Raw genomic sequence first — 17,641 nt, 5'->3', positions numbered from 1 at the left:
CTTTGATTCCTACAAAATAAGAATCAAATATTAGCATCAAATAGCACAAAAAATAAGATAATTTGTAATTAAGTCCAAAATTGATACAATGCATAAAATATGATGTAACCATGATTTAAACCTATGAAATCAACATCAAACCATGTATATATGAATCAAAATAATATAGTAAAATCATGGTTATCAAATCCCCACACTTAGCCTTGAACGTCCCTGATATGGGTTAGGTTTCATGGATCCCCGATAAGAAAGGGAAAGGAGATGACCAAGCGGAGGAGGTAGGTCAATATCGGCTGGGATATACCTCTAAGGAGGTATGCCAATATCAACCGGGATATACCTTTAAGGAGGAAGGCCAATATCGGCCGAGATATACCTCCAAAGAGACAAACCCATATCGATCTGCATATACCTCCAAGAAGGAAGGCCAATATCGGCCAGGATACACCTTTAAGGAGGAAGGCCAATATCGGCCGGGATATACCTCCAAAGAGGCAGACCCATATCGATATGCATATACCTCCAAGAAGGAAGGCCAATATCGGCCAGGATACGCCTTTAAGGAGGAAGGCCAATATCGGCCGGGATATACCTCCAAAGAGGCAGACCCATATCGATCTGCATATACCTCAAAGGAGGTAAGTCAATATCGGCCGGAATATAGTTCCGGGGAGGTAGACCAATATCGGACGAGATACGCCTTTAAGGAGGAAGGCCAATATCGGCCGGGATATACCTCCAAAGAGGCAGACCCATATCGATCTGCATATACCTCAAAGGAGGCAAGTCAATATCGGTCGGAATATAGTTCTGATGAGGTAGACCAATATCGGCCGGGATATGTCTCCAAGGAGGCAGACCCACATCGATCAGCATACATCTCAAAGGAGGTAGGCTAATATCGGCCGGGATATACCTCAAAGGAGGTAGTCCAATATCGATCGAGACATACTTTCAGGAAGGAAGACCAATATCGGCCGGGATATGCCTCCAAGGAGGCAGACCCGCATCGATTAGCATATACCCCAAAGGAGGTAGGCCAATATCGGCCGGGATATGCCTCCAAGGAGGCGGACCCACATCGATCAGCATATACCTCAAAGGAGGTAGGTTAATATTGGCCGGAATATACCTCAAAGGAGGTAGGCCAATATGGGTTGAGACATACCTTTAAGAAAGAAAGCCAGATACCGGCTAAGCTGAATAATACCTAGAAAAGATACTTGATAAAAATTACATACTTGATAAAACATAACCCAATACTAGCTGGAATAATGAACGTAAAGGAGCACGAACGGGCATTGCCCAAGGAGCCTCATGAGAGGTAATAGAAATTGATCAAACATAATTAAGCTTAACCCCGATCAACACAAGAAACATTAGTATATTAAGCTATCTTTGATGTAGCAAAAACAATAGGGGCGCGTAGGAAGGATAGAAACACTTTGAAAAAGAGCTGGTAAGATAGAAGAGAAGTAATATTTCGAATAAAATAGTTCATGAAGATATTTACAGTATATGATTGTATAACCGGTGTTATATATTTTGGTGGGAAATGTGTTTTTAGACCGTTTTGCAGGTGCTAGACGACAAAGAAGGTACATCTGGGGTACGAAGAAGATTCCTTAAAGAGTCATTTACTACAAGTACATAGCCTACGTCATCTCATAACAAACTCTAACAAATCGGGGTCCACTTCATGACTACGGAAGTTATATGAAGTGGTCTAAAAAGGGAAATCCTCTCCGTTGGCTAGGTAAGTTCACATCATTGCGCACATTGAGGACCCTAATTTTTCAACTACTGTTCATCTTCTTCCTCCTTCTTCCACACCAAGAAAGATCACTAACTTGAGCGTCGGAGGGCCTAGCCAGGGATTCCCACCCCGGTCTTGGGTCACTGACGGAAGTGTTGGTTGGTCTCTTGTGCGCAGGAAGCCTTGGGAGCTCCGAATCTGGGTATTCTTCGATTGGATCTCTTCATCGCCATTGGTATCTTGCATCGAGAGGATGTTCTTGTGGCTTCATCTTCTTGGATTCGCTTTGGGTTTCTCGGATCAGGCGTTCCATAGGTATTATTCTCCATCAGCAGTAGGTTTTTTCTCCCGGCTCTCCGTTTTATCCAGCTTCCCAGATAGGATCAAATTTGGCGCCGTCTGTGGGAAACTTCACCTGAATCTGAGACTACAAGATGGAAGAGGCCGGAAAATCAAACATACTCACCATTAGTCGTGAGGATCTGGATTTTCTCATCAATTCTCATGTACAAAAAGCCTTACAACAACAACAATAACAACTTCAAGCTCACACTAGAGCTACTCTACCAACAGCTCATAATCCAGCGGTTTCGACTACTGAGCATCGGAAAGGAAAAGAGCCGGAGGAGGAAGAACATGCGTATTTTCCCCCAGTGGCCATTTCTCCGACAAGACGTCCACGAGCCTTTCTTCGCACTCCCATGGAGCAAGGGGGTCGGAGGCCTGTGTTTCAGGAATCCTCTGGTGAAGCACCAGACAGAGAAAAGCGTAAGATCAAAATGATAACTAGTGATAGCTCACCAGAAAAGGTTATCTCTCCATTCTCTCAAAGTGTACTGGATGATCCGCTTCCTAAGCGGTATCAAAATCTTCAGATCGGCGAGTACACTGGAACAACAGATCCAGAAGATCATATATTGAAATTTGAGAATGTACCATTATTACAACAATTCTCTGATGAGGTGAAATGTCGGATGTTTCTTACTACTCTCGGAGGAGCCGCACAACGCTGGTTCAAGAGACTGCCAGAGAAGTCTATCCGAAAATTCAAAGACTTCAAGAAAGTTTTTCTGCACCATTTTTCCAGCAACAAGAGATATCATAAGACTCCTTGGAATCTATTTTCAATTAAGCAGGCATCCAAAGAGTCCATCCGAGCCTACATCAAAAGGTTCAATCAGGTAGTTATCGATGTACCTAATGCTACCACAGAAATCTTAGTGAGCGTTTTTTCTCAAGGTTTAAATGATAATGATTTCTTTAAAGATTTAGTAAGAAATCCTCCTGTTAATTTTGATTCCTTGATTGAGCGTGCTACTGAATTCATTAATGTGGAAGAAGCTCAAGCCGCCCGTAGGAAGGAGGGTGTTACTTCTTCTCCTATCCAGGTTAAGGAGAAAGCTCCTGCCCCTGTTCCTCCACCAAGAGAGCCTAGAGCGACTCATCCGCCTCACCGTCAACCAGAATATCGCCCACAAGCAGTACAACACGTGGAGATACAGCCAGAGGCACCAAGAAGATGGTGCACTTATCATAAAACTAGCAGTCATCATACTGAAGACTGTTTTGTTTTAAGAAATAAAAGGGCTAATAGGGAGCGTTATCAGAGGCAAAATTATTATCGGCAGCAGTACCCCAGACAGCAAAGTCCGCTCAAGTTGGAATATCGCCCGGTCGAGCCTCGGCAGGAGGCATTGCCCACCCCGGCCGGTACAAGTCAAGTGTCGGAAAAGGCTCCTTCTAAAGCCATGACAACTCGACAAGAAGAAAACAGGAGTAATGTCGCTCGGGGCAATATCAATATGATTGCAGGCGGGCCCACTGATGGGGATTCTAATAGGGCCAGGAAAGCACATGCCCGAAGATTAGAAATTCATGCAGTGGGGTGTAGCATGGAACGAGCAGCCGGTCCCGAAATATGTTTTGGACCTAGAGATCTTGAGGGAGTAGAAATACCCCATGATGATGCCCTGATCATTAAAGCCGTGATAGTCAATTACGCTATTTCTCGTACCTTCATAGACACGGGCAGTTCTGTCAATATTATATTCAAGAAGGCTTTCGATCAATTACAGATTGACCCAAGTGAACTTCAACAGATGGTCACTCCCCTATATGGATTCACAGGCAACGAAATACAACCACTGGGTCAAATAAAGTTGGTCATATCTCTAGGAGAGGAGCCTCTGATGAGAACAAGGAGATCTTATTTCATGGTGGTAGACGCCCCATCCTCTTATAATGTGATACTGGGTCGACCGGCCCTAAACGATTTTAGGGCGGTCGTTTCTACTTTTTGTCAGAAAATTAAATTTCCTGTTGATGACCAAGTTGGGGAGGTGCGGGGTGATCAGAAGACAGCCCGAAAATGTTATGTAGAAATAGTTAGAGCTGAAGCTAACGCTGCCCGAAAGATTCAAAGAATGGAAGTCAATGTCATTCAGGAGAAGCAGCCTGTTCTGGTTTATGAAGAAAAGGAAGAAGTTCAGATCCAAACCGGTCGGCCTGAAGCTACTACGTATATTGCGGCTGATCTTGATCCCACTCTGAAAGCCGAACTGGTACAATGCCTAAAGAAGAATAATGATGTATTTGTCTGGACGCCTAAAGAAGTCTCGGGCGTTTCTCCTACAGTCATGGAGCATTCCTTACATGTCTTCCCAGATGCCCGCCGGTCATGCAAAGGAAGAGGAATTTTAGTGCGGAACAGAACTAAATCATCAAAGAAGAAATAACTAAACTTATGGAGGTTGGTTCCATCAAGGAAGTACAATTTCCTAGCTGGTTATCTAATGTGGTGTTAGTCTCTAAGCCAGGAAACAAATGGCGAGTGTGCATTGATTTCCGGGATTTCAACAAGGTTTGCCCAAAAGATTATTATCCATTACCTAGGATCGATCAATTGGTAGACTCCACTGCTGGATGTGAGTACATCTCTATGTTAGATGCTTATTAAGGCTATCATCAGGTTCCCTTAGCTAAAGAAGATCAAGAAAAGGTCAGTTTCATAACATCTGAAGGTACTTATTGTTATAATGTTATGCCCTTTGGATTAAAAAGTGCAGGAGCCACTTATCAAAGGCTTATGAATAAGGTCTTCCAGAAGCAGATAGGGAGAAATATGGAAGTATATGTTGATGATATCTTAATTAAATCTCTTCAAACTGTTGATCTATGCAGGGATATAGAGGAGACCTGCAAGACATTGAGACAATATGAGCTCAAGTTAAATCTGAGCAAATGTTTATTCGGAGAGGGGGGGGGGGAATTCCTGGGGTATATGGTGTCCGAGCGAGGAATAGAGGCCAATCCGAGCAAAGTCAAGGCACTTTAGAACATGGAGCCTCCGCGCAACATGAGAGAAGCTCAAAGATTGACCGGCCGAATTACAGCCTTGTCTAGGTTCATTTCCAGGTCGGCCGATCGTAGCTTCCATTTTTTTAAAATACTCAGAAAGGCCAATAAATTTCAGTGGAACGAGGAATGTGATAAGGCTTTCCAAGAGTTAAAAGATTATTTGTCTACTCTTCCTGTATTAGCTAAGCCTATAGTAGGAGAGACTCTTTGGGTATATTTGTCGGCTAATGAAAACGCTGTAGGCTCTGTATTAGTCAGACAAGAAGGAAAAGAACAACAACCTATATATTTTTCTAGTCATTTATTAAAAGGAGCTGAGTGTAGATATACTACACTAGAAAAATTGGCTTACGCATTAGTGTTGACTGCTCGGAGGCTGCGACCATATTTCTTAGCACATGAAATTAGTGTTTTAATCAACAGTACTCTCGGATGGGTGCTATTCAACCCAGAGGCATCAGGTCGGTTGGTCAAATGGACAACTGAACTTGGAGAATATGACAATCAATATCAACCTCGCTCGGCCATCAAGGCACAAGCTCTAGCAGACTTCATTATAGAAGTTCAAGGCCCTGAAGAAGAAAACATCTGGAAAGTTTATGTGGATGGCTCCTCAACTAGACAAGGCAGCGGAATTGGTGTTCTTCTTATATCTCCAAGGGAAGACAGACTTCAACTCTCTATCAGATTGAATTATAGAGCTACTAACAATGAAGCAGAATATGAAGCCTTGATAGCTGGATTGCAGGCCGCTCGGCATATAGGGGCAGCTCGAGTCCTCATCTATTCTGATTCTCAATTGACAGCCCAACAACTATCAGGTAATTTTGAAATTAATAATGACAGGCTCAAGTTATATGCTGAGACATTTGATAAGTTGAAGTCTCAGTTTCAAGAAGTAAATATACAAAAGGTTCCTCGATCTAAGAATCAAGTAGCAGATGAATTGGCTAAGTTGGCCTCTGCTATAGTACCATGGAGTCTGGATCGGCCCGTAGAACAAACTCTGTTAATATCCTGTATCGAAAGACAAGCTGATGCAGAAATTCAAGGTGACTGGAGGGCTCAAATCATATTATATTTATAGCAGGGTATTCTTCCAAGTAATACATAACAGGCAAGGGTATTTAAGAAGAGAGCTACTTAGTACACTATGGTAGGAGAACAGTTATATAAAAGAGCTTTTTCTAGACCTCTGCTCAAGTGTATCGGCACATAAGATATACAATTTATTTTACAAGAGGTTCATCAAGGTTCATGTGGTAGTCATGTAGGAGGGAGATCCTTGGCCCGTAAAATCTTATTAGCAGGATATTTCTGGCCTACTCTACACGAGGATGCCAACAAGTTGGTAAGAACTTGTATGTCTTGCCAGAAACATCAAAATATTTTGCATCATCCCATACAGTTGTTGAGAACCTCTATAGCCTCATGTCCCTTCGATCAATGGGGCATGGACATAGTAAGTTCATTTCCTATGACGACTGCACAAAGAAGGTTTTTATTGGTAGCAGTGGATTATTTTTCCAAATGGATAGAAGCAAAACCACTTGCCCGGTTACTGAAGATGCAGTTATTAAATTTCTGTGGAAAAATATCATATGCAGATTTGGCATTCCTCATAAATTAGTTTCTGATAATGGAAGGTAATTTCAAGGGGATAGAATCTTAGCCTGGTGCAAAAGTTATGGTATCATTCAGGCCTTCACCTCTATAGCTTATCCGCAAAGTAATGGTCAAGCGGAAGTAACCAATAGAGAAATTATAAGGGGTTTAAAAACCAAACTGGATCATGTTAGAGGTAGTTGGGTAGATGAATTACTCAGCGTTCTTTGGGCATATCGTACTACACCTCAGGAAGCTACAGGAATCACTCCCTTTCAATTAATTTATGGGGGAGAAGCAATAATTCCCATTGAGGTGGGAGTAGAATCTGACAGAAAGCAATTATATGATGCAGACAATGAGGGTCGACGACTCATGGAACTAGACTTGATAGAGGAAGTTAGAGATAAAGCTGCTACTCGTCTCGTATCATACCGACAACAAATGAGGCAAAATTATAACAAAAGGGTCATCCCCAGATTTTTCCAAGTAGGAGATTATGTATGAAAGCGTATTAAACCTGTTGGGGATGTCAGTAAGTTGGCACCACAGTGGGGAGGACCCTACAAAGTGGTGGAAAAGTTCGCATCAGGTTCATATTATCTCCAAGATACCGAAGGAAGAATTCTGGAACGTCCCTGGAGTGCAAATCATTTACAACCTTACCGGACCTGACAAGATCATGTCACTCAAGAATACATCAGAAGGAACAAATCATAATTATCTGAAGTAAGTTCCCAGTAAAGATGAAGACAAGTATTCTTACAGTTTGTGTACTCCATTTCTTTCAATAAATGCAATGCAAGACAAATATTACCACAGAAATAAATGTGGTTCATACAGATTGACAAGTATTGGTAGAACTTTCATAATCTATTGTCGAGCAATCAACAATGAGGAATCCTAAAGACCTATTCAGCTCCCCTAAGAAAAATCCAGAAATTTTAAAATCATCACAAGGTCAGTATAAACATCATAATTTGGTATAAGAACATAGTCGATCGGGAAATCTCATGAAGTAACTCGGACGGGTCTTCATGGGAGGAACCGGAGACTCTAAACTATCAGAGAACATAGTCGATCGGGAAATCTCATGAAGTAACTCGGACGAGTCTTCATGGGAGGAACCGGAGACTCTAAACTATCAGAGAACATAGTCGATCGGGAAATCTCATGAAGTAACTCGGACGAGTCTTCATGGGAGGAACCGGAGACTCTAAACTATCAGAGAACATAGTCGATCGGGAAATCTCATGAAGTAACTCGGACAGGTCTTCATGGGAGGAACCGGAAACTCTAAACTATCAGAGAACATAGTCGATCGGGAAATCTCATGAAGTAACTCGGACGGGTCTTTACGGGAGGAATCGGAGACTCTAAACTATCATAGAACATAGTCAATCGAGAAATCTCATGAAATAACTCGGACGGGTCTTCATGGGAGGAACCGGAGACTCTGAACTATCAGAGAACATAGTCGATCGGGAAATCTCATGAAGTAACTCGGACGGGTCTTCATGGGAGGAACCGGAGACTCTAAACTATCAGAGAACATAGTCGATCGGGAAATCTCATGAAGTAACTCGGACGGGTCTTCACGGGAGGAACCGGAGACTCTAAACTATCAGAGAACATAGTCGATCGGGAAATCTCATGAAATAACTCGGACGGGTCTTCATGGGTGGAACCGGAGACTCTAAACTATCAGAGAACATAGTCAATTGGGAAATCTCATGAAATAACTCAGACGGGTCTTCATGGGAAGAACCGAAGACTTTAAACTATCACGGAACTTAGTTTTCATGGGCATAGTAAATGCGAAGTTACATGGATTTATTTACAAAATCAGTTGACATTTTACACTGGGTCAGAAGCCAGGGTTCAAGAAGGATTCTATGCATATGACCCATTTTCTATCTGGAAGCCCATTCACATGGAAATCTTTATTCAGAATCGCTTGGAGTATTATACTCAACTCGGAACTCAGGAGTTTTATACCATTTCTTGTCTAAAATCATTCAAGATTATTCATTCTTTTGAAATATGGAGCACATTAGATATTATCTGCAAAAAGATTCATCAAGACAAGATTTAACTTCAAGAGGTAAGCAAGGAATTCTTGAATAAAACTTCTACTCAATACTCGGAAACATTTCAAAAGAGACATTCTCAAACTAACACAAGGGAGAGACAAGTAAGTATCAAAAATTTCCTATATATCGCAATTCCTTAATTACCAAGTTTTGGTTACAGTTCTTTTCATACTAGTTTTTCCAATATAAGTCTTTTTATGGACAATCTTTTTAGATACATAGACATGATTAATTAAAAGGACTTTTTAAATCTGCGGGCAGTTCTTCGTTAAGTCTGCGATGACTTATGAAAGAGGAGGGAGGTTCCTTGGGTAGATAACCACCCTCTCTCAATTGTCGAAGAACTCCCAATACAGAATGATTTAAAGCACCCACTATCCGACGGACAAATTCTTAGGCAAACGCCGGAGACTTTAGATAAGCCAAACGTCACTCTTCCCATCGACTCTTCTCTTGCTCCTTATAGCTTTGAAAATCAGCTTGCAGTTTAGTGTTTTGATCTTTTAAAGCATCCTTTTCCAATTTAAGCTGTTCCAATTCCTCCTGGAGCAGTGACAACTCAACATCTTGAGCTTTCCTTTGCTCTTGTTCCTGTAGGATAGTGAAATCATGAGAGGCTAGGTCTTGAGCTTGTTCAGAAAGACATGCATTATGAAGCTTCTCTACTTTCTCTAAAATAAGACTTTTATGGGAAGCATCTAAGAGAGCTTTCTCCTTTAAAGCAATTTCCAGTCGGAGACCAGAATATAATCGATCCACCTGTAATTCCAGAGTTCTCCTTGCAAGCTCTTTGTCTTTCAGTAATTGTTGTGATTCCTCTAATTCCTGTCTCAATGCCCCTAACTGTTGATCTTGCAAAAACACTTTCTCTTGTAACTGAGCCAGGTCATTATTAGAAGGAGATAAAGTAGCCTTCAATGTCTATAGTTGAGCTTTTAACTTATTATTCTCCCTGTCCCGAGCCATAAGTAGCTGGTTGATATGCAGACTTGAGGCAAGGAACTAAACAAAATGATGATACAATTAACGATAAGGATGCGAAGTTGACAACATATAACCAAGAATACTTACAGCTACTGACTGACAACTGTGGTGGTCGGCTCGATTTGGAAGACTAAGGCCCCTCAGTTGTTCTTGGCCCTGTAGCCAAGATTCGGCCAATAGACCTTGTAGTTGTAAAGAATCATAGCTAAGTGGATCAGAGGTCTGTCACAATTGAGAAGGCAGACCCATGGCCTGTTTAAACAAAGGTCGGGGAACGGAGGAAGAAGAAGGTAGGGAAGAAGAAGAAGCAATGGAAGGGAAAGAAGTGGTAGAAACAAGAGCAACAGAAGAAGAACTAGATGGAATAGAAGGTGGCAATGCGAGGGATACTGATGCAGTCGTGGAAACGCGAATAGCCGAGGGCCCGGCACTAGGAGAAGATCTCCGGCAAGGCGTTCGTTTAGCCCGGGGTCCAGAAGCCAAAGGAGGCAAGGCCAGTGCAAGAGGAGTAGAAGACATAGAAGGGATAATTGCCATCTCAGAAGCAGAAGCAGAAGCAGAAGGAGCTGAAATAATAGCACAAGAAGAGGGGATGAGCAGACCAGGTCTCATCATCCTAAGAGAAGGATTAGAGATAATATGGGTAGGAGTTATCGGTGCATTACCTCTCTCAAGAGAAATGAGCGCCGGAACCAGAGGAGTTTGCACAAAAGTACCAAAAAAATCGCCAAAAGAGGCATCCTCAGTAAACTTTGGCTTTTTGACTAAGGCAATAAAAGGCTCTTCTTCTTCCTCTTCCATAGCTGCGACAGCCTCTGCCTGTCGCTCCTCTTCGGATAACAAGCCCAAGGTGGAGGAATTAGGATTAGCCCGGCGAGCTCGCAACCACCCTTCTCCAAGATTATTAACAAAGGACTTAGTCATAGTAGGATTCTTGTACATAAAAGCTGGAAGAAGAACATCAGCTGAAATACAGGAATTAAACACCATTATAAAAGAGATATATTAATCAGTAAATTCAGAGTGAAATGTTTATACGTACCAAAAGAGTCATCCAAGGGAGTGTCAATATTGCCTATTTCAAAAGGAAACATCAAACCCTCTACAATTAGATGCGGCAAGCTGAATTTTGCTCCCCTCAGTTTAGAGAGTGCAAAGGCAACAGAAAGATCGTTAAGAAGATTATGGGTACTAGGAATCGAAGGTAGATCATATATCCATTGAATGGGAAACGGAGGAGGAGAAGGGAGACGCATATAGAAAAATTTGTGATACCATTCCCCCTGAGGAGGAATTCGGTTGAACAAAATGGCCTTGGGACGATATTGGAATTTGAAAACACCATCTACTTGACGAGGAACAAAGAAGTGATGGAAAAGACGAGGAGATAAGGAAAAATCTAACAGTTTAGATACCCCGATAAAACCCATAAGGATAGAAAAGGATTGAGGGACAAACTGATTGAGCGGAATGTTAAAATAAAGGCTAACGTTAGAGAAAAAAGGGTGAAGAGGAAATCGAAAACCGTGTAGGACTTGATCTCGGAAGATAGATATACAGCCTAAAGGAGGAAGATGTGGACTATCCAACGGAGTAGGACGAGCTATATAAGAAGGAAAACCATAGGTCGCCTTTAAATCCACTTCTTCTATCTCTATAAGGTCAGAAACACACGATAGAAACCACGCAGGAGGGGAAGTTGCCATAGTGAAACAGTAGAAGGAAGATAAATCAAGAGAGATGAAGAGAGAAGGGGGAAAGCGGAAGAGAAGTTCTTAAAACCCTTGTTTTCCTTTCGGTCTTGTGCTAAAACCCCAAATAGAGATAGCAGAAGAAAAGAAGAAAAGAAAAAGTACTCGAAATTCCAATCGTCATAAATGGGTGATAACATTAAAGGGTAAAATCAAAGAGGAATGAATCTTGAGAGAGAGAGATGAAGTTAAGTAATCTTCCTCGAAAAATGTGTAAAGTTTCCCTAGATACAATTTTTAAGAAAGTTTGACGAATATAAAGAAAAATTGGTCAAGTGTTATAAGTTCGGATTATTTGCTTAATAAAATCAGGCAAAAGTTGGGTACAAAGTGTTAGTTAATAGACGGGACCTGGTTAAAGAATATCGGACGAGATTCATAGATATGAATCGGTCGATTATAATAGATCGGTCGAGATAGATGCAATTCAAATATGTCGACCTAAGGCTTATCATGATAAGTCAAATGGCATACACAATGATAAAATCATATGAAATTTGGTTAATACATAAGATGACACACATAGATATGAGCGTAAATCAATCAAGTAGAATAAATCGACAATATTGAGAATATCGCAATAGGACTGTACTAGAGCGAACGAGACACAATTAATCTATAAAATATCGGACGGTATTTGTCAAGCATTGATATATACCGTCCAGTCATGATGAAACATAATAATATGTTGGGTGAGGTTTTATGATGACCAGCCAAACGACATTTAACATATTTAAACAAAACAGACGATCGTCATAAGGAGGAGTAAATTTAACAATAAAAAGGGATAATCAACTTTACATGAGTTCGCTAGATTGTCATCACGAAGTTTTGGTCCCCCTTTACAAGGATTCGAATTTAAATAAGAAAAGAAAGTCATACTAAGGTCAGCTGAGGGAATAGATCAAGAGGCTTGTCCTCAATAAGTTTGCGACGATTCAGGAAGTGAGGAGGGGGATCGCGAGATAAGTAGTTTTCCTCTCGCAATTGTTGAATCGCCCCTTTAGCTCTCGCAGTAAAGGCCACTAAGATTGACTTCACGATCGGCCTATTGAATTCAAGAGATTTAATCATGATGGTGGCCCGTTCCTTGTAACGAGTATCTTCATTCGCCTTGTAGACCACCAGAGCCGTTTGGGAAGTCTTTAGTTCGTTTTCTTTAATGGAAACTTCGGTTTTAACTGAATTAAGGGAGGTGTTCAAGGAAGTTATTTCATCTTCCTTCAGCTGCAGGACTTTGAGTTTTTCAGCCAATTCCATTTCATAATCAGCCTTTAGTTCGCCAATTTTGGAAGTTAATTCTTGGTTAAGATCCGTAGCTGATTGGAATTGTGCTTGAAGACTTTCAATCTGAGCTTCAAGTTGTTTCTTGGCAGCAGTAGAAAATGAGGCAGAAAATAATTCAGTAACCTGTTGTCTCAGCTTATCATTCTCCGATCTCAGCTTCTTGTTATCGGCATATAAATTGTGCATCAACCGAGATAAGCCCATGTTTTCTATTCATCGCTAGAAATATAATAAGAATCCATGAGATAATCTCTAAGAAATAGAAAGTAGACGTTAGTAAACATACCTGATTCTCATTATGGGAGAAACGATCAATTGTTTCGGGAGTAATGAGTTCTTCAAAAATGGGACGAACTGCATCCCAAGCGCTGGCGAAAGAACCTCCTAGCAATATGGGGAGGACAGGAATAGTAGAAGAACCAACAGAGAAGGAGGAAGTAGGAATAGATGGAGGAGCAAAGACTAAATAAGAAGAAGGTGAGGAGGGTAAAGATCCGGACGTCGGAATAGACAATGGAAAGGTGAAAGAGACATCGCCAGAAGCATTGACATTGGAGAAAGGTGAGGAAGGAAAATTAAGAGAGGGGTAAAGTTCATCCAATGTAGGCTCATCAGAAGGAAGGTCAGCAGGAACAAAACCTTCTGAAACCCGTTCGTTAGCAGGAAGGATAAGCCTCCTTTTTGACGGAGGAACCCTGGTAAGTTTGCGTCCCGGACGCTTGCTGGTAGCAATTTCAGCTATCGATTTACTTGGGCTACCAAAAGACGTGAGTTCAACGATAGGAAGAGGGGCGGATGATGAGGTAGCAGCAGCCACTGGAGAAGTAATAGCGGGTAAAGAAACAGCAGGGATTTCTGCTGGAAGACCTTCAGGAACCTCAAGAACTCCCAAAGAGCTGGGCACCCCAGCTAAAGGAGTCGGCTCTTCGATTGAAGGTGGCGGAGTAATAGCAGTCAGAAGCTCTTTTTCTTTGGCGCGAATTGCGTCCTCCTTCGGACGTAGTTCTTCATCAATCAAAGCGTCATAAAAGCTCTCTACTATATAGAAAAGAAAAATAGTTTAATTAGTTAAAATCAACAAGAAAGAAACAAGGTTTTACCTAAAGAGACTTGTGTATCAGGTTTGACGGGGCTTATGCCGAACAAGTATAGAAGATCGACTCTCAGCCATTTGGGAATTGAAAGTCGACGATTTAGCAACTTTTCACAATAAATAGGAAAAAAAGAATGGAGATGGAATTCTCTTATATCTGGCAAAGAGGGTAAGGAAGATTTCCAAGCATAAAACCAAGGAATGAGTCCAGGAAACTTTATGAAGAAAAAGCGGGATTTCCAAGCTTTAAGAGACGAGGGCATATCCTCAAAAAGAACCATTTTAGTTCGTGACTGGAACAAGAAAACACCAGGTTCCGAACACTTGGGATAAGAAAACAAGAGTTCGAGGAAGGGTTGTTCGTTTTTTATTTTGCAGGATATTCATCAACCCCCCTTCCAGCCGGTCGCAACGGTCCTACAATAGTCGCCACTCATTTTTAGTTGACGTCAACTCCCAGATTTATAGTCGTCGCTCAGCTATAGCTTTCATTGACTCTCAAGTTTATAGATGTCGCTCGACTTTAGTTTGTGTAGACTCCCAAGTTTATAGACGTCACTCGGCTGTAGCTTTGTCGATTCCTAGGTTTATAGTCACTACTCGACTTTTATTACTTTCACAAGAATTTATAGCCGCCACACAGCTTTAAGAATCCATGCTCAGGGTTTATAGTCGTCGCTCGATTGTTATTTTCGTAGACTCTCAGATTTATAGCAGCCACTCTGGTTATGTTTTCGTCAACTCCCAGGTTTATAGTCGTAGCTCGACTTTAGTTCTTTTCGTCGACTCCCGAGTTTATAGTCGTTGCTCGGCTTTATTTGTCATTGACTCCAGAGTTTATAGTCACCTCTCGGCTTTAGTTTGTCGTCGACTCCCGAGTTTATAGTCGTCGCTCGACTTTACTTTGTTGTTGACTCCCAAATTTATAGCCGTCACTCGACTTTAGTTTGTCGTCGACTCCCGAGTTTATAGATGCCGCTCAACTGATGTTTTCATCGACTCTCGGGTTTATAGCCGCCACTTGACTTTTTGACATTGATGCACAGGAGTTTATAGTCACCGCTTAACTTTCAGATAATGACACACAATAGTTTATAGTCGCCGCTCAACATTCTGATAATGACGCACAAGAGTTTATAGTCGCTGCTCGACTTTTTGATAATGACGCACAAGAGTTTATAGTCGTCGCTCGACTTTCTGATAATGACACACAAGAGTTTATAGTTGCTGCTTGACTTTTAACTTAGCCAATACACGCTAGAGTCTGGGATACTTAGATTTTTCCATTCATCATTCCCCTGCATTCATGAAAAAATATTTTTACAAGTGTATCTGAATTTAATCACGCGTCTCTTTCCCTGCCCTATAGGGCTGGAGATGGTCTGCGATTCAGGCCTGTTTGAGATTTCTCCCATTTTCATCTTGTAAATAGTATGCTCTCGAGCGGAGCTTCTGAATGACTTTAAATGGTCCTCCCCAAGGGACTTCTAGTTTAGTGACATCCCCGACTGACTTCACTCTCTTCCATACTAAGTCGCTTACCAGGAATGACCTCGGTGCCTTTCTCTTCCGCCCGTCCTAGATAGGCGCGTTGTCCGAGGAAGATCCTTGCTCTTTATCTGCTTGGCCTTGTTCCCTGTGAAGGGGTGGAACAGTGCTCGGTGAAAGGGGATAGGCGCATTTGGTGCATCCCTATATGTGTCGATCGACTTTTTGTTTGCTCCTGAGCCGATATATTTTTCGCTCAGTCTCTATAGCCGGCCTACTGTCCCGCTACTGACGTCGCAGGTTCATTTGCTTGGCGTTCAACCGTCGCCTGCTGTTGCTTCTCCACCATCTTGGTCGCCCGAGCTTGTATTAGTATGTCCAACTCCTCCTTCATTAATGTCACGGTCGTCAGTCATCTAGTGTCCTCCATCTTCACATCTCGGATACAAGTTAAGTTCCCACATACTGCGCTAATATAATCTTGTCCGAAAATGGTGAAAACGGCTGGCTAGGGATGTAACTCCTCGATTAACGATGTGAATACTCTACTGCGCTCCGCTCTGCAATACAAAGAGCGTCAGTGTTGGGCCAGGGAAGGGGTTCCCAGCGTTGGCCCTCCGACGCTTAAGTCAATCACCGGAATAGTAGAAAGACAGTGAAAAATGTAGCAATAATGAGAGCTCAAGCACAAATAATGTATGCCTCCATTGGTGCATGAACCCCCTTTATATAGTACTCCAGTAATAGACATACACGTTTCTCAAGACACGTGCATGTTTTCCCAACTGTCCTATGAAAAGGCATGTCGGAAAAGTGTTTCTGACACTATTCCTTAACAGGGAGTGCAAATCCCTTGTTGGTGCAATCATGCCCTGGAAGTTTCAATGTGTTGATAATTATTTAAGTTTAGGTTAATACGTTGGATCTAACATACAATGTGAGTTTGCAAGATAAGTTCTTGCAGGTCGGAAGACCGGATGCAAGGCAAGAGAAGTCCAAGAAGGTCGAGGACCGGATTCTTGGCAAAAGAATCCTTGCAGGTCAGAAGACCGGATGCAAGGCAAGAGAAGTCCAAGAAGGTCGAGGACCGGATTATTGGCAAAAGAAGTTCCTGCAGGTCATAAAGTTGGATGCATGATGCCTCACGTATCAGAAATCGATTGGAAAATTGATTTAGACAAGGCTGTGAGGCAGAATGGCTCTGGATTGATCAGTCGATCGATTGGAAGGAAGCCAATCGATCGGCCGATTTATTGGGAAGGTTCTGCGTGAAGCACAGAATGCTTCTGGATCGATCAGCCGATCGATTGGGGCAATCCAATCGATCGAGCGATCGATCCAGGAAGCCTCTGTGCGTAGCACAGATTTCCCTTGGATCGATCAGCCGATCGATTGAGGTTACTCAATCGATCGAGCGATCGATCCACAGAGCTGTGATCTCACGAGCAGTGGTCCGAATCGATTCAAGAATTGCACCGATCGATTCAAACTCAAGTGAAGCAATCTAAGCCGTTGATCGTGACGCGATGGTTTCCAACGGATACTTATGAATCGATCCAAATATGACTCCGATCGATTCACGGCGACGGCTACGTGAGAAACGGCTAGTTTTCTCAATGTTTAAAGGCATGAAAGAAAAAGAAAAGAGAGAAGAAAACAAAGAGATATTGTTCCATTGCTCTCCAAGGTCTCAACTCTTTCAAGTGCTCAAGATCTTCAAAAGGTGCTCAAGTTCAGAATCTCCCTCTTGCTACTTTCTCAAATCTCACGCAGCGAAGAAGAAGCCTTTCTAAAGTCTGTAATATTTCTTTTCTTCTTCATTGTGGTGAGTGTGATCCTTTAATTACTTTGGAGAGAGAGAGTTGTAATTGTGTAAGGTTTCTCCACCTTCGGTGTGATTCCGAGAATGAGGGTTTTTGATAGTGGAAGAGTGTGAGTGGTGTGGATCCTTGGACTAGTCACCTCCCCAAGTAAATATCCGAGTTAGCATTGCCTTCGAGTTTCCACTGCGCAAAATCAAGTTGATCAAGAAAACGAAGTGAGCCATTCACCCCCCCACTCTGGCTCAACCGATCCTAACAAGTGGTATCAGAGCATTGGTTTGCTTTTGAGGATTCATCGCCAAGAAAGCACAAGTTAAAGAGCTACAAGATGTCTTTGAAGGAGGGGCATAGTACTTCACGACCACCATTCTATGAAGGCAGTAATTTCGCGTATTGGAAGAGCC

Source organism: Zingiber officinale, chromosome 4B (assembly GCF_018446385.1).
Source record: "Zingiber officinale cultivar Zhangliang chromosome 4B, Zo_v1.1, whole genome shotgun sequence".
NCBI lineage: Eukaryota > Viridiplantae > Streptophyta > Magnoliopsida > Zingiberales > Zingiberaceae > Zingiber > Zingiber officinale.
Note: the sequence above shows the minus strand (reverse complement) of the source record.